The 19,432-nt window shown below is 38.6% G+C and overlaps 1 long non-coding RNA gene across 1 annotated transcript in view; it reads right to left on the bottom strand.

The window, feature by feature from the left end:
• Positions 1 to 19,432, bottom strand: part of LOC311603752 — a 688,670-nt gene that overhangs the window by 496,605 nt on the left and 172,633 nt on the right. The window lies entirely within an intron of this gene.

Here is a 19,432-nt window from a genome sequence, read left to right on the forward strand (position 1 = left end):
AGAGTTGAAGATTGTTCTTCCTATTAACGATTAATGTAGCAACAGCTTTAAAAATAATACTGCAAATATATAAATGTAAACGTGCAGTAATCTTCTTGTAGAATTTCTCAAATGAAACAAAGTTGTTTGTTTTGTTGAATTTAGAGACATCACAGTCAGAAGAAATGGGAGAAGCAAATGAATTTAGCACCAAATAAAAACAGGGAGATCTTCCCACTTCATATTTTAAAATACAATGATTATTATTTCTTTCATAATAGTTTAAACATCCACATGAGGTTATGTGCACTGCATAGATCAGTCACATTCTAGCTTTGTTCACTAACCCTGTTATGGACACACACATTTGTAAGAACTAAGTAAACATCAGTGAGAGCAGCAATGGCTGGACCATCTTCTCCCTTTCCCACTATCAGATCAGCAGTGACCTTCTTATCAGAAAACAGTCCTCAGGATTTCTTCATCACCTTATATACTATGTTGTCTATTATATTATTTATGATGTTATAAGGGGGAATATCCATCAGGAGGAAGTTTGATTCCTTAAGAAATGTTCTGAATCATCTAGGATTATCAAAATTATCTGAAAAAGAACCTTGAAATGCATTTTTCATCTCTGAACATTGGTTAGGACCTCAATTGTCATGTTAATGAAAGCACTACATGGGCAGTGAAAGTCTTCATGACAGCAATGAAGGGAGAGAATTTGACTACCGTGCATTTTAAAGAGTATGCTTTATTAAGATACTTATTTATCCAAAGTTCACAGACATTGTATGAACTCAGTACACATACAGATTGGCAAGAGCCAGGCTTTCTTGAAGGAAATATAATATTAATATTTTTACCGACTAACAATGACACACTCTCTGACAAATGAAGGAACTTTGTGGCCGTCCATTCCACTGTTGCAAGAGTCCCACTCTGATAAGAAGAAGCTAGTGAACAGCTAAGGTCCCTCTGTTTGGAGTGATGTGGTCGTCTGAAGAGCACCTTGTCTACCAAAGCTGCATACTTGCAAACCACCCAAGTGCTCTTCAGGATGATGAGCTTTTGATTACCTCTTTCAATTAGTGTTTATTTTCTTAAGTAGGATACTCACAACCGTTTCAAAGCTCTGAATCTCTTTTAATCACTGTCTTCAAATTAAGGGGAACATACTTTTAAACTAGTCTCTTGCTGCTTTGGCCAAAAGATCAAGTATTAATGCAATTTAGATATGAAAGCAAGTTTTCAATAAATAATGATCTACTTTAAAGTAAAGGTGAAATTTTGCTGTGACTCTAGTAAGTAAATGCTGTCATTATGCATGTAGGAGTTCTGATATATTCTTTATTGACTGTGGTGTCTTCATACTATTGGAAATATGAAAACACCTAATTTTTCAGTTGCATTAACACGTGTGCTCTATGCACTTTCCTCCCAAGCTGTCCTACAATCTTATTTTCTTAGTTTTATTTATAAGTGCTCTACAATATTGATATTTTAAAGTAACTACAAAATGTATAAAGGACACTATTAAGTCAATTGAGAAACTGAAATATAAATTACATGTTAGGTAATTCTGTTTTATTGATATAAAATGTCTTTATCTTAGCAATAGTTCCATAATTATTTTTCCATAATTATTTTTAAACCTATACATTTGCAAGGTAGAAACATACATGATGTGGAATAAAAAATGTACAAACAAGTTCAAAGTGTTTTAGCAAGCCCTCTAGTATCTCTTTTTATCCTAAGAAAAATATAGATATAAAGGCAGAAGAGAGAAAGATGATAGATAGATAGATAGATAGATAGATAGATAGATAGATAGACAGATGAAATGTTAATAAGTAACCTGGCACAGGGCACATACTTAACCTCTCAGCTACTCAAGAGGCTGATACAAGATGATCTCCTTTAGCACAAGAATTTGAAGCCAGCTGCCAGCAGGATAATATTATGTGCCAACATGAAAAGAAAAAAAAAAGGGAAGTTGGAACACAAGGAGGAAGAAGAATCAAAGGTTGCTTCAAGGGTGTTTGTAATTTCCTTCCATTTTTTAAATAGAATTGAGTTCATTAAAAATTACAGTTGTGAAGAATCGATTCTATGGATCTTACCACTTTCTCCAAATTTCAGAAGCTATTTTTTATTTATTAACAATAATATATCTTATTATTGAGTGGACAAACACAGAAAATTTCATACTAGTCAAAAAGTCAAGAGGCACCTGCTGAGATCCGTGGGAATATTGTTTGGCCCTGAAATGACTCTTAATCCATCATGAGCTTTTGTCTCAAAAGCTGAACGTTCCAGCTTGTGCCTGTGGTGGCAAGAATTTACAGTAGAGTGGAGAGTGGGATATGACTTTCTCACATACTCTGACCATGTCCCCTGGAGGGGGAGACCTGGTGGCACTCAGAGGAACGACAGCAGGTTACCAAGAAGAGACTTGATACCCTATGAGCATATACGGAGGGGAGGTAATCCCCCTCAGGAACAGTCATAGGGGAGGGGAATAAGGGGAAAATGGGAGGGAGGGAAGAATGGGAGGATACAAGGGATGGGATAACCATTGAGATGTAACAAGAATAAATTAATAAAGTAGAAAAAATAAAAAGAAAAACGAAGCCACAAAAGGCTAAGTACATCAAAAATAAATAAATAAATAAATAAATAAATATAAAATTCCCAAATAAAGGAACAGTGATGTGAAAAAAAAATTTTTCTGAAGTGTACTCTCTCTTGCCGGGGTTGGGGGAAGTAGATATTCTAGTCTTCTCTGTATGCCATAGAATATATGTGACTGTGGCACTAATATCTAGACAAAGGGCTAAGAGTAAACAACTATTAAATGCTCATCTATAAGTGGGACATCTATTTCACCTCGTCTAAGACTCAAGGAACGTAGCAGGACAAGAGCCACAGGAAGGAGTGGAGTATTGGCAAACAGTGTGTTCCAAGCATGGCATAGCATTTTAGTCCTGAATTCACAGCGGTTGAGTACCTGCACAAAACCTGAGAAAGACTGAGAAACTCAACATCCTGTCACAGAAGAGGAAGGAATCTGGAGTCTTCATGCCTCCCTGAGGATCTGTAGCCAGTTAAAAGTCTCTGGGAGAGAGTAAAACTTTTTTCAGTGGCATCAACTCTGGTAAGCAACCACTGAAATTCATTGTGTCTACAAAGACAATGGCATGCAAACAGAAGATGGACTGGTTGGGGAAAGGAAAATGGTGAAATGAGAGAACAGAGATGGCAATGGCAGTTGTCCACGTCCCCCCTCCACTCCCCACCACACACAGAGACCTTGGCAATAGACCCACATACATATACCATGTATATGTGCATGGTGATGGTTTTTTTTAAAAATAAAGTAGTTACCATCTAAGTCTCATTTAAAAATATGTGATTTTAATTATAAATTCAAGATTAAATCATACGGGCATTCTTGATGGTCAGTTTCATGTCTTCATTCATATGGGCCACAATGCCCATATACTTGGACAAATATTTATGAATGTTTCTATGAAGAAATTTTGGATAATCTTTAAATTAAAATTGTTTCATCATTATATGTATATATGTACTGCATGTGGGCACACATACCATGACATTTGTGGAGGTTAGAAAACAGAACTATAGAGTTGGTTCTCTCTAGCTTTATTTGGGTTCCAAGGAATAAGCTCAGGTCACCAAGCTTGATCAGTAAGCACCTCCTGCTGCTGAACCATCTTGCCAGCCCTAATCTTGATATTTACATCAGATCATTTTTGATACAAAGGATTGACTCCCATGGTGCGAGCCTTTCAGATAACTAATTGAACTTGGATGGAATCTCATAACCAAAATGTCTAGTGATCCTCTTCAGTCTTCATCTATAATGCCAGCTCCTGCTTGTCCAGTTGTAGTACATTGAGGATGCACAGATTCAAGAATGCCCATCTAAAGTCAGGGAGTTATTATAGAACTTTCAATAATTTTTATTCCAATAATGTTCCTAATTTAAGTGTTAATTGGGTCTTTTTTTACATGTCTTTTTTATTTAATTAATTTATTTGGATTACACCTCAATTGTTATCCCATCACTTGTATCCTCCTGTTCTTCCCTTTCTCCCACTTTCACCCTATTCCCTCACCTTTATCTGTGACCGAGGGGGACCTCCTCCCCCACTAAATGGTCATAGGCTATCAAGTCTCATCTTGGTGGCCTGCTTATTCTTTCTCTGAGTACCACCAGGCCTCCCCACCAACAGGGAAGTGGTCAAATATGGGGCAGCAGAATTCACATCCAAGTCAGTCCCTGCTCTCCACTCAACTGTGGAGAATGTCTTGTCCATTGGCTAGATCTGAGAAGGAGTTCAATGTTTACTGCAAGTATTGTCCTTTGTTGGTGCAGTAGTTTCAGAAGAACCCCTGGGCCCACATCTGCCCATCATGATGTTCTTCTTGTAGGTTTCTAGGACCCTCTGGATCCTTCTATTTCCCCATTTTCCCACACTTCTCTCACCTAGAGTCCCAATAGGATGTCCTCACAACTATTCCAATCTCCTAGTAAGTGAAGACTTTCATATGACATGCCTCTTGTGCAGAGACACTAAATCGGTAAGAAGAAAAAGTGATGAAGAGCCTGGAACACATTGGCACAGGAGACAACTTCCTGAACAGAACTCCAACAGTCCAGGCCTTAATGTCAACAATCAATAAATTAATTGGATCTTAACATTGTGCTATGTCCCAAAGACTCACTGGTAAGAAAGAATGCCACTCTCTAAACTGCATTTTCCATTCTGGTGGAAATGTAACTGGGAAAGACTTACAGTGACAGACAAATCATGGAAATAAGTATATTGTGTTGTGCTGTAACGTAAGTGAATGCATAATCATGATGTGAAGAAGTCTAGGGTAAGCAGTATTCTTGGCAGCCTCAGCTCCCTGCCACCTGCTGTAACTGCCCGGTATAGTCCTTTCCCTCTGAGTATAGATACAGAGTGTAAATATGAAGTGTCGTGGCTAAATTTTCAATATCACCTAATATTTGTTTATTATTTGGCCTATAGTTATTACTATGGCAGTATAACCTGCTAGAAATCAATCACGACACAGACACTTGTTATACTTTAAAATAGCCTTAGTTAACCTGGGGCAGGGCAGACATTAATCCTCTAAACTACTTCCCATAGTGGGGCAGGTATCCCATACCTGCCCCAATCCCATGCCATCTGCTTCTAATCATCTCTAGCAAGCTACCTCCCATCCTTAATCCCATGTACTTGCTAATGTTCTTCATCTGGGCCAAATCCTTCATCCATACCAGCCACGTGCTTCTCCTTCACCTCACCCATAATGGTGCAACCTTCTCCTCTCTCCTCCTCGAGTCTCTCTTTTTCCCAAGATTCTCTCTGTCTCTCCAAGCAACACCTATCCCATTTGCCCTGCCCAGGTGTGATGGATTTTTATTAATTAACATCAAAATACATCAGAACAACCCCTAACAATGATGAAATATCTTTCCTATTAAATACCTCTCCTGTGATTGGTTTCTAAACTGTTGACTTTGAGTTGAATAATATCAGTATTATTTTCTGTATATTCTGGTGAGTCTGTCCTAATCAGAGGAGGTTTAAAACAAAGAGAAACACCAGGAATATGCATTCTTGGTATTCTTGAAGGAAATTAACTGCCATATTATGCTTTCTGCATAGGAGTATTCTCCTATACACTATAGGCAGCATCCAGGCACCAAGAGCAGTTCGAGGCTAATGAGAAAAGGTCAACTTCAGGCTCACAACTCCAAAAGAATATATTTCCCATCAATAAGTTGGTTTACAAAAGGACTCTGAACCTTAAATGAGGAGACCATCCCAGAAAAGAACTTGGTTGCAGTTCTGTGACACCTCAGCCGACTCCCAGGAAGCCCTATATGGGATATTAATCCCAAGAGGCTATGAAATAATAAATGTGTGCTCTTCAAGGCAGTGGGTCTCAACCTTCTTAAAGCTATAGCCCTTTAATGTTGTTCTTCATATTTTGTTGACACCTCCAACAATAAAATTATTTCTGTTGCTACTTCATACTTGTAATTTACTGTTGTTATGAATCATAATGTAAATATCTGTGTTTTCAGTTGATCTTCAGGGAATTGGGAGTCAACAATTGCAAAATGCTGTGTTAAGTGGATAACTTTCTAGTGACTAATTTTATAGTGAAAGAAAGCAATGTAAGAACAGACTACAGGGCTGACTTAGTCAAGCAAAGTTTTCCTGGGGGAGGGATATTTGTATTTATTTCAAAGGAACACAGTGAATTTAACTAGTAAAAAGCTAGAGCGTGGAGAATTCAGATCCTCAGTGTTTATTTACAATCTTTGAAAAGCTTGTTTCTACAATAAGTGTGGAAAATAACAGACATATAATACAGTAAATAACACATATAACAGGAAATGGTGACATAGGAATGAGCAGGATAGGCTAGGTGGATGAGGACTTTTGGGGGTTTTCTAAAAGGTCTCAGGAGTACCTCTGGAGTCTCAAGGACCTCTGACACAGCTCTGCTCCTCAAAGAACGATTACCCAAATCTGCACAGACCCACCCTAAACATGCATAAGTGTCTGTCTTACTGGAAAACAAAACTGTGACTGGAAACCTTACATTGTTTAGTCCCTGTCCTGCAGCAAGCTTTGAAATCAGCTGGCCATCAGCAACTCGGGAAAAGGGCTGACAGTGCTTGAGAAAGAGGAGAAAAAAGAGAAGATATTCTTGAGACTCACCCCATGGAAAAGAGCCAACCTCTGTCATCACTGATACTCTGCTATGCCTGCAGATAGGAGCCTATCATACCTGTCTTCTGAGAGGCTTCACCCGGCATCTGATGGAAACAGATGCAGAGACACACAGCCAAGCAATAGGCCAAGATTAGAGACTTTTGTGGATAAGTGGGAAGAAGGATTGGGGGAGCCAAAATGGTCAAGGACACCACAAGAAGACCTACAGAGTAAATTAACCTGGGCCCATGGAGACTCACAGACACTGAATCACTAACCTAAGACAATGCGTAGACTGGACCTAGGCCCCCTACATATATGTAGCAAATATGCACCATGGTCAATATATAGGTCCCTTAACAATGGGAGTAGGGCTGTCTCTGACTCTGTTGCCTGCCTCTGAATCCCTTTCCCCTAGTTGAGCTGCCTTGTCAAGCCTCAATGGAAGAGGATACATTTAGTCTTGTTGTGACTTGAGGTTCCAGGGTGGGTTGGTACCCCTTGGGAGTCTCCCCTTCTCTGAGAAGGAGAGGGAGGAATTGGAGAAAAGGGAATGAGGGTAGGACTGGAGGGAGTAAAGGGCTGGGATCAAGCTGTAAAGTAATTGATTAGATAGATGATAGATAGATAAATAGATAGATAGATAGATAGACAGATAGGTAGATAGATAGATAAAAGATTTTCTATTAAAAAAAGAAGACATTCACCATCTATCTGGGCGTACAGTGCACAGGAGTGAGAAGGGTAACAAACACTGACCTTGACTTTCCTAATTTTGCTGCATAAATAGGCCCTATTTAGGAAAAAAACTTGGGATAGACTTTTTTATAAGTACAAAAGTTTGAAAAGTATTCATATTATGATTTCTGAGTAGCTTAAAGTGGAAACTTTTAAGTATCTCTACATCTACAGTTACATCATATGTTAAAAAAAAGAACATGTTTCTTGAATACCATAAAAGAACCTCTTTCCTATTCTCATACTTTCTCCTTCCTAATTGCCAAAATTAAGTCTTCCTTAACATTTGCTCCTACTAAGAAATCCAAGAGGCTGGAGAAGTGGCTTGTTGATTAAGAGCACTTGCTGAGCTTCCAGAGGACCAAAGTTCATTTTCTAGCACCCACATCAGCTCCAAAGTATCCAACATTCTCTTCTGGGTACTCATCTGGTATTCATGGGTACCTACACACACACACACACACACACACACACACACACACACACACACACACACACACTGTCTTATGAGGCAGAAAGAAACCCATCCCAAATTTGAAGATAAATAACCATTGAAGGAGCACAAAGGAAGTGCTCCCCTCCAGTCTCCATTGCCTGCTAAAGATAGCTTCATCCCTAAGCACTTCAAAGGTAACTGGTAAAGTACAATACAAATTACATAAGTTATGGTTCACTGGATTCAGAAATTCTGCATTATATAGAAATATAATCAATCTTTCAGGGATTCAGAGACATCACAGCAGGAAGTACTTTTGACCTTTCATGGCGAGGCAAGCAAGATGAGGTCCCAAACTGCATATTTCACTAGGTTTGTTGGATTATGTATAGTTATCTTTTCAGAGTTTCTGTCCAAAAAAATGGAGCCTTTCTGTTCAATAATTCTTTCTTTTTTGAAATAAAACTTCACCTCTTGTCTGCCTAGGTATAATACTTTTCTTTCAAGAAAGATAGAGAATACAGAAGCAGATCACCTGGTAAAGTCACATGGGACATATGAAAACCATTTCCTTGGTAGACCTGGAGTAGTTCTTTTTCAGTCAGCAGACCCTAATGCAGGTAGAACCAGCCAATAATGAGAAGTTATTGAATAATGGTTTAGGCACAAAATGTGTTCTGTGTTTTTAGAAATCCCACACTAGATATAATAAATAGAGAAAAAGCTATAAGTGGAGAAAGACAAACAGTGTGGCAATTCAGGCTAGAATCTGTATGATGCTTTAGACTCCCCCCACCCACACACTCACCCCCGTGTCAGTGTACCTCCAAATCTATATACTGCTGGAACTATCCACCCTAAGATTCATTTCTGAATTCACTGAACTTATCACACTCACCAGTCTGTTTCTGAGAGAACATAATCTTTAGAATCGACTAGTTATAAACTAAGCACTGTGATTTGAAATATCTGGACCACTTTACTGGGATTTGGGACACACCCTTACCGACGAGCCCTGGTGAAGCTCCTGAACCCACAAGGAACTTACTTGTCATGACACAAGGTGTCACTCGAAGAATACAGCTGTGGCCATAAAAGTTCTGTATCCAGCACGATGATCATGCCTTTGCCCTCAGGTGCTGTCTTTTGTTAACTTCTTGTCTTCCAGCTATTCTGAGGACATTTTCCCCAAGAATGACTTCCCCAAGAATCCCCTGGTGGATTCATAGTTAATTGAAATCCTAAGTATGAGATCTTTGGGAAAAGCTAAAGGGGAAGCAATATATTAGACATTAGGACTGGATATCAACCAAGGACTGACAAAGTTTGGCCAGTCATTTAGAAGAAACTTCTCAATTCTACCCAAAGAGAGATAAGAAACAAAGACGCGGTCAGTTAAAATGCCCCACCTTCTAGCAGGTTCATACTGTGGTTAATTCATTACATCTGCATAGCTTGAGACAGTTTTGTGCCAGGGGCAAAGAGAGGATTAATATACAAGTCAGTAAATAAGTACTTTAACTTCATAGCACATAACTGATGCAGATTGATGGTTTGTCAAATAGCCTGTGGTAATGGTTATAGTTATGAGGAACTTTGCATTTTTGGTGGGGGGGAGTAATAAATTTTGTGAAATCCTAAAACCTGGAGCGCCAAACATTAACTATTAAGATTACATATCTAGATTTGAAATAAACCAAAAGAACAGTTTTAACACATTTTCTGTATAAGGATGACATTGAGAAATTAGCTGGCACTGTATTTCTATAATGAACCAGAATTAAAATGGTAAAAGCCAAATTATAATGCAGAAGCACTGCCTTTGTTTTCCAATGGAGAGGAAATAACACTTCACAGATTTGAAAATGGTGATTCACTTAAAATTAATATTGGCAGTCTTTAATCTATTTAGTTGATACTTTGAGGATAATAATTAAAGAACCTCAATAAATGCATAATAGATGCAGTAAAGAATTAAAGGGGACATCTTTACTGTGAGATCTCTCTTTGTAACAACAAAAAAGGAAAAATTATTAATTTTTATTTTTAATTAATTAATAATAAATTATTAATAATCCTTTGATTATTAATATAGCCACAGCTATTTCAGTACTAGTATACTGCCATTTGTAATTGTTTTGGGATATATCATAGAAGCTCACAAATTCATATTCACTCTTCACTATGGCTGAGATAAAGGGTTCATAAGAGTGTCATCTTTGCCTGGTGTGCTGCAATATCTATTTCTGCTCCTAGTTACCTGAATTATCCTGCATACTGTGATTCATAGGCAGGACCCTAAAGAGTTGTACCATCTCAGCTGCTATTCCCTGTAAGTTGAGGTTCTCAAGACCCATATAGGTGTGTCTTCACAACTAGACCCAAGTCTTGCCCCTCTTATACTGAGGCTCATAAAAAAAGTTCTCCCTAGGTTTTAATGATTCTAAAACTTAGAAAAAGCTGAAATGTTACACAATTCATCTTTAGCAGGGTTCTGAATGCACCCCTGATTGTTCCTTATCCTGTTATCAAGATCTCTGTCAATAATTTCTTAGCTTTGATTAGTGCTGAATAAGCTATATTTCAATACCAAGATCAGGTATTAATTTTAAAAGATACTTTTGAAAGATAATATGTTAAAAGGGCACTGCGAGCACTGTTAGATAGGTCAATATCTAAACTGTGGGGAAGCTTTAGAAACCTCATTGTCTAATTTGATCTGATGGTATCCATAGCCATACAAGACTAACGTCATCCACTTTCACAATTACCCAATTAACAAAATTCTTCCGGGTTCAGAAGAGGATGACTTTTCTAAATAAGTTTAGCTAAGACATTGTTGAGGGACTGGAGAGGTGGCTCAGTGGTTAAGAATACTGTCTGCTCTTCCAGAGGTCCTGAGTTCAACTCCTGGCAACCACACGGTGGCTCGCAAGCATCTATACTGGGATCTGATCCTCTCTTCTGGCATGCAGGTGTACATGCGAATAGAGCACTCATATACATAAAATAAATTTTTAAAAAAGACATTGTTGAAATATCACAAGAATCAAAATAAAATCTAAAGAATATACAACAGAACGTAGAATCAGAGGCAATTGCTCATAAAGCCATTTGAAATGCAAACTAGAACTGGTGCTGAGAAGTATTATGACAGGGGAGCAGAAATGAGACTTACAGATGTGGCAAAGTCATTGTGTGCCTTACAACCAATCTAAATTCAGTGTGCCACCACCTGTAAACATAAGCAATAGATTTCCTTTTTTAATGACCTAGAAGGTATCTAACAGGCAATCCTTGGGGAACTAACACTTTCTGAACTAATTAATCACCAGATGTCACCTCTTCTCCAGTACAATGAATATGAAAAAGAAGTTATTGGGCAATAAAAAAAAGAATAAAAAATTAAAAGTGTTGGTACACTGCTATTGTGGAGTTGTTCAACAAACAATATTTATAAGTCTTCTTCAAAGTTTTTATGCTAAATACCAGCAAATATTTCAATATCAAACCAATTTCAGCATTCTTTTATTTTTCTCAACACTTTGAAAGGAACATGCCCTAAAGGTAAGATAGTTAAGTTTGGGTTTTTTTTTTAAATGAGCACTTGATAGGATAGCTCAGTCAGCAAGGAGCTTGCCAGGCAATATGAGGACTTAAATTTGAATCTCCAAAACCCACACTAAAAGCCTTGTGCAATTGGATGCCATGCATCCTCATGGCCCTTGGCCGTAATACAGGCCTAGGATATGAACAAAGATCCTGGCTGCAGTAGGACCATGTACCGAGACATGGCTCCCCATGGCAGAATGGACCGAGACGGCACCATGGCCACAGGTGGCAGCACAGTGTCACCATGGCCACAGTGGCAGCACAGGCCCCAGACATCCATATATTCTCATGTGGCAGCCCATACCACTAACAGCCACATGGCCTTTGGTGGTAACTTGGACCGCAGACATTGACGCAAACCCCAGCTCCAACAGGACCATGAACATGGCATAGCAAGTTATAGTAAGACTAGGCACAAACCCTCATATCAAAGCGGGATGTAGCAACTCAGTAGGACGAAAAGGATCCCAAGAACATACAAAGAAGTCAGAGACACCTCCCTACTCCAACCGCTAGGAGGTGCACAAGAACACCCAGGTACAACACCATAACTATGCAGATGACCCAGCTCATACCCGTACAGGTGCCGAAGAAGGTGCTTCAGTCTCTGAGCCCCTATGTACCCTGCTTAGTTGATTCTGTGAGCCATGTCCTCTCTATGTCCTCAACCTTCTGGTTCCTACAATCCTTCCTCCATCTCTTCCTGGCTCTGCCGAGGGTTTAGATGTGGGTCTCTGCATCTGCTTCTGCTCTCATAAGCTGCTGGATGACAACTGGGATAGACACCAAATTATGAGTACAGCAGAATATCATCAGGAATAACTTTATTGACTTTTTCTCAGACATGTCTGGTTCTGTCCTGGCTCTCTGGGCTGTCTAGCCTAGCCTCTGGTTCCTTGCCATCCAGACAGAAAAAAAATCTTTTTTATTATTATTAATTTGTTCATATTATATCTCAATGTTTTTCCCATCCCTTGTATCCTCCCATTCCTCCCTCCCTCCCATTTTCCCCTTACTCCCTTCCCCTATGACTGTGACTGAGGGGGACTTCCTCCCCCTTTATATGCTCATAGGGTATCAAGTCTCTTCTTGGTAACCTGCTATCCTTCCTCTGATGGCCTCTTTTAAGGCTGTTATCTTATGCTAAGCCACCCCACTCCATACAGCATTTTTTTTTCAGGTCAGCATATGCATAGTCACTAACTTAAAACCTAAACTCAATTATTGGTGCTATAAAATAAGTTGGTAGGTATGCTAAAAACCTGTTGGTACTTTAAAAAAGAAACAGAAATGTTGGGGTAAATCTCAAATATAACTCCCTCATATTATTTCCAGGCCCAACACACACTCCCTTCACAAAGGCACTAACAAATTAATGACCAAAGAATCACCAACATGCTTACGAGGCTTCATCTACCTTCTGAAAGTGGGAAAGAAAGATGCTAGACATATTTCTACTGAAATGTAGTTCTTGATATCAGTGGATAGAGCCTAAAGGTAACAGAGACTTAGTTTCAAGAAGCATAGGAAGTACAAATACATAGTAAGTATTACAAATAACAGGAATTATCAGAATGGACTTCAAAAATCACCAACTAAATATGGACTCCACATAATTAAAGTAAACTGTCATCTAACTTGACCAATACAGTAAAAACTTCTGCAATAAAATTCCTACATGTGCTGAAGAGAGGCATCATACATAGCCTCTTGGAAAGAAAGCAACACTTCACAGTCTTCCCATAAATGACCTGCAGTTTGTAAGTGACCTTAGCATGCAAGGACCTTCTACCTCCTAAAAATAGTGTCAATTGAAAAACCAACAATACGAACTAAATGCCTGCTGATGACATTGTTTTGTGTGTTCGTGGCTATACAGGAAAGAAAAGGGATGCTTTGAAAAAAAAAAGTGTGGAGTGAGTGTCAAACTGGAGATTCCAAAAGGATTTAAATATGTAAAGACCATACATGTCTTCTCCACCAACTCACATTCCTACTTCAACTGAGATCATTTTGTTCATGGACAATAAGCACTAACCTAGTGTAAAATAGTGGAGGAAGAGTAAGTTTGTACATGATAGATAAAACGCAAGCTGTACCCCCTTTTTGGGGTGGTTTTATCATTAACTGCTGTTGCATAAACTGAACACAAAATGGGCTGTGACACTGGTTAAATCATTTGTTTCCACTTGTTATTGATGACATTTCATAACTCGTTTGGGGCTCTGCTTTGCCCCATCACTCGTGAGTTATGAGGTCATCAATCATGACTGGGGCTAAATGATTTATGTAAGTCACCCTATTGTATATTTTGGTACAATGTACAGTAAAGCACAGACTATTGATTTCTAATACTGTTGCATTAAGTTTATAAAGTGTGTTTGTAAAACTGTGATCTTGTGCCATCCACTGCAACAACTGAGGATAAAATATTGAAATAATTTATGAGAAAAAGACACACAAAAAAACACTCTAAGAATTTCTATTTTGATATATTGATTAAATTCAATGTAAAAGGTCTCCTTGAATTTAAAAATATACTGTGTTAGGGAAAGATAATTGTAGCTAAGAGTGTGCAATCAATATGTCAGGTCATGGTTAGGTTACGACATAGCTGAGAGAACCTGCAACATGTAACCTCCAAAGGTTTTAGGAAACGGCAACCACTGAGAACAATTTTACATCGCCTACTATACTTGAAATCATCAATTGCTCAGCAAAATGCATAACACAAAAATACAAAGCAGTCATTTCTAGAGAGTGAAAAAGTTGCCAGCTTCCTTTCATAATAAAAGCTTTCGGTTGTTCCTCTATGTGTATGTATCTAGACGTGATGTGTGTACGTGCACGGAGGGTACACAGGCTCATGCCTATGTGAAGGTCTGAGGAGGACATTGGTATCCTTCTCAGTCTCTTTGTCTTATCCTCTTGAGAGGGAGTCTCTCAGTGAAACTGGACCTAGGCTGGCAGCCATCAAGCCCTAGTGATCGTCTTGTCTCTTCCCTGCATGGTGCTGGAGTTACAGGCATGTTCACAGCCATGCCCAGCTTCTTGTCATGGGTGCTGGGACCTGAGCTCTGCTCCTCACACCTGTGCAGCAACTGTGCTTACTCACTGGGCTATGTTCCCAGCCCCAAAAGCTAAGCCCTTTTAGCTGTAAGTTGGTTTGCATTTTCAACAAGGCTACAAGGATGCTTTCATGTATTAATTATAAAATAGACATAAAATAGTGAAAAAATATTTCTTTGTGATATTTTGAAGCTCTTCAGAAGATTCAGATAGCATCTTAAGAGACTGGAGAATATTTCTTTCTTATCCTCTCATTCTATGAACTTCCTCTTTTTTATGATGAATTTAAAACCAGAAATGTGGTTTAAAAATATATATGTAACTACAGAAAATGAAAAAGGATTTAAGTAAGGCAATCAAAACACATTGCAAATCAAACCCAGAATAAGAGCATCAGAAATCCAGAAAGCTTCAGCTATTTGCAATTACGAGAGCAATTGCTATTTTAACATGTTGTGCTTGTTCCGAAGAAACTCTGTTCTTTACACTGAAATTCAGGGCATTTAAATGGCAGCAAAGGTTTTAGGAGCTTATCAAGACTAAATATACAATCAAAACAACATAGTATCTACATACTTCAGTTGATTTTTTAAAAGATACCTCTCTAGCAGTAGAACGCAGATGATTCTGACCAGCTGTGTGCCATCCCTATAATGACAATGATAAATGTTCAAAAGCTAATCCAAAGTATAGAAAATCTAACTCATATATAAAAAAAAGTGTCTTCAAGTATAAAAGTATTACATTTTACAATAACTATTGCAACTAGCTGCAGAATTTAATAACTTTTAAGATTTCTTAATCCAAATTCATTCAAAGGCCTTTCAGGAAGCTCAAAAAATACCACAGACTTCATTTGAAACAGTACAGTATGGCTTTGAGGTGTAGATGTTTATAGCATTACTCTTTCAAACTATGCAGAGTACATGATCATAACCATAAAAAAAAAACAAGCATACTACAAACCACTGATGTTAGAGAGGTTACAATTATAGACCAGTGTTATCACTTACCTCTGTAAATTGTACATATTTAAAATAAAATAAAATAAAATAAAAAATTCTTTTTGCTTGGCACTTTTGAGTCGGTCTCAAGCACCCTGGCTGACCTTAAATTTATCTTACTGCAAACAAGAACCTTGAGTTCTGATCTCCCAGCTCCATCTCCAAAGTACTGGGATTGCAGGCATGCTCTACCATGTCTACTTTAGTGTATTGTTGTTTTGTCTTGTTTTGTTTCATTGTATTTGTGGAGCTGGAGAACAAACCTAAGGCCTTGTTCTTCCTAGGCAAACACTTTACTGACTGAGCTGCGTTTTCAGGCCTTGCTGTTAGTTCTCAATATCTTCCCATTTTGATTAATTTGACATCTGGTCAAAAGGAAGTACTTATACTCAGTGGTAAAGAGGCCATCTTTTTCTCTCTTTTCAATGTGTGTGAATAACAGCTTGGCTGTTAACATGTCTATTTAACAAAACAGCTGTAGTAGATTTCCCCCTAGAGCCTGTAGCCTCCTATTTACATTTATAGCCATAGACTACTTGCTGCCTTCCTCCTCAGTCACAGGAACTTCTTTTGCAGTGCATGACTTTTAATGCAAAGACCCATAACTACTCAAAATGCTGCGAAGAGACTGCTAAGTGCTCAGTCCTAAGTGCGACATTTATAGCAACCCTCCAAGGCCAGGAAACATTAAGGAGTTGGTGGAAAGAAAGTAAGAGTAGGGCTGGAGAGATGGCTCAGAGGTTAAGAGGACTGACTGCTTTTCCAGAGGTCCTGAGTTCAATTCCCAGCAACCACATGGTGGCTCACAACCATTTATAATGTGGTCTGATGCCCTCTTCTGGCCTGCAGGTGTACATACAGGCAAAGCACTGTAAACAGAATAATAAATAGTTAAATAGTGTGGAGGGGGAGGAGCTCATGAGAATCCACTCCCAGATGGAGGAGGGGACAAAAGGGACATGAAGGCAGAAGATAGAGGAGCAGATGTGTGTGGAGGATCACAGGTGTCCAAGAGGAGTGGAGGGAGGGTATGACCAAGATACATTGTATATAGGTGTACAATGAGTAAATAAAATATTTTTTTTTAAAGAAAAAAGAAAGTAAGAGTAGAAAGATGGAGAGATTCTGTGAAACCCTGTTTTGTGGAGTTGACATGGCCATGCCAAGCATGATCCCACAGCAGCAATAGATAAGCAAGACCTGCACAAACCACTTTATCCACATTTCATCTGGACTGCAGGAGGACCTTACAAGGTGTCACCCCTCCTTTGAGATATAATAGTTTCAAGGGGGCGTTTTCTGCACTGAAATGGCCACTACTACATTGAACAAGCTCTAGTAAAGAGTGCCCATCCATTCTCATGCCTGAAACCTTAATTAACTCAGTAGATCACAAAGAAAGAAAGAGAAGATAGAGGTTGGAGGGAAGGGAAGGAGAGAGTGGTGAAGGGACCAAAGTAGGAGGGGATCTGGCTGGAACAAGAAAGGGTTCAAAAGGAGAGGGGAGACAAAAGTGTACTGCAGGCTCGCCTGACCAAAAGATGCTGTATACACGGAAGATTGTCCCCAAAAGTCCATTGCTTTAAAAAAAATCTCATGTCCAAGATAGGAAAGATGTTTTCTTCAAGTCTATCAAAAGCAAATAGCCAAAACACTAAGAATGTAATATTTATATAATTCCTGATTGTGTCATGGTTCTTCTTGCCATAGGTAATCTAGTGTGTGTGTGTGTGTGTGTGTGTGTGTGTGTGTGTATACAAAAATAAAATAATTTTTAAAATTTGACGTACAAGATCTACAGTCTAGGGCTGTCAATTAGAGTCATCCTCCTTCCTTGACATTGTGTACAGATATCAATAAAATACAGTTCCTCATTTCTACCACAGGTAACCAGAGTAGCTGCTACATAAATGTTGCAACTCACATACAGAATCAGAACACTCATTTAAGACAATAGTTCTCTTCTGAGATTCGAAATAGAGCCTGACACTTCCAAATTTTAAATTTTACATTTTTAATGATAAAATATGATGAGATATGGGAAAATTATCCATTGATCTGAGGGTGATGTGAAAAAGTAAGAAACATAATTCTGAAGCATTCCCTGCAGATTTGTGCAGTAAGCAATGCACAATCAATCTAGATAATTACTCTTAAAAATACAACTGGAAGAATGAAAGGTTGCTTACCACTCTAGAGGCAGTGGGACCTGGGAGAATGTAGCTGATAAATGAAGAGGACTAAATTCTCACACAGTATCTGGCTTTATTCAGAGCATCAGACAATGTATACTCTGAGGGTTTATATGAGTAAAGTGCACCATCACGGGGGCTTGTGACAGGCATGCCACTGACATGGCAAAAATACGCTTTCCCATAGAGGCATGTAAACAAATAACAATAGCTAGTTGTGATGAATAATGTGAAGGAAACTCACTCTTACCCACTAGACCTGGGAAGGGCACAAAAACTACATTCCAAGAACAACTCTCTGTTTTTGAAGAAACTGAATTCACAAGACTGTTATCTTGTTCACTCAGAGTTTTAAAACAATCACTCTGAATTCACCTCACATGACTCCATCCTTGGACCCTGTTCTGAAAAACAGGGAACTGTACATAAACCTGACTTAATTAATTGACAGCTATTTTAATGTTTCTCCTTGAACCCTTAGAAATGTCAATGGTTCAATAACCAATATATTTGGTCACATGCCATGTACCAAGAGATGGGTACAGGAGATGAGGATATTGGGGAATTGGCCCTGCAAACTTTGCCCCTCGCTGACTCACTGGGTGACCTCCAGCTGGTTAATCCATCTATTGTTTTTCAAAAGATGCTGACTTGAAGCCAGCCTAGTAATTGCTGAATAGCCTGGCCATTAGGAGAAGGCATAAGAACCTCACCAAGAGGGAAATGCCCTTTGCTTCTCCTCCCAAGCACAACATCACTACAGCTCCTGCAGGGTCAGCCTGCCACTGGTGCTCAATTCCCAAACACCCGCGTCCTGCCGAAGCAACAGGGGACCTTTATCAGACAAGCTCATTTTCAAATTGCCAGACTACTAAATCAAGTGAAGCAGTAAATGAACTTTTTAAGGTTATTAAGAAAATGCATTAAAAACAAAATGCTTACCTTGGGTAGAGAGCAGGAGTCCTGCTTCATGTTGACTGGAAAAGAACATAGATGAGATAGCAACTTCTTGGATTGGGATTTATTTAGACTTTAAAGGGTGTCTTTTCCTATATTGAATTGTATTACATTCCTTCAATTTTTAAATATTTTGACCTTAAAAAAACAGCTTTGGCAGTGGAAGTCATGTAGTCATCATGAGATAGACGGGCTGATCACAACTAAAGGCCCACACCGCCACTCAGGTCTCAAAATCTTAAAACTGACCAATAGAAAGATGTCCTTTCACAAAATACCCCCATGTATGTTGAATCATTTATTTCATTGGAAGTAACAGTCCTGAAATTTCAGGGTGCACAAATTAAAAGGTAAGTCAGCTAGAATACTTAGCAAACATTAGCTAAAATTAAAGTAAACGAATTATGTCATATATTTTATATTCTAAAATACCCATGACAACTGAACTCATCCTAAGCAACCTTGATGATGTGAAAGCCAACAAAAGGGAAGAAAAAAAGAGGCAAGGCATTCACTTAGACAATTACAAATTTACCTGTGCAGAAACTTAAGGAGAAAAAGAAACAAGCCATCTTTTGTGAGCCAGAAGCTTATGCCAAAATATCACCTACTCAGCCTGTGCATACTAGAAGCACAGATTTCCCTTAGGAAATAAACGCCTCATCACCTACCTAC

Source organism: Acomys minous, assembly GCF_964271855.1.
Source record: "Acomys minous genome assembly, chromosome: 1".
NCBI lineage: Eukaryota > Metazoa > Chordata > Mammalia > Rodentia > Muridae > Acomys > Acomys minous.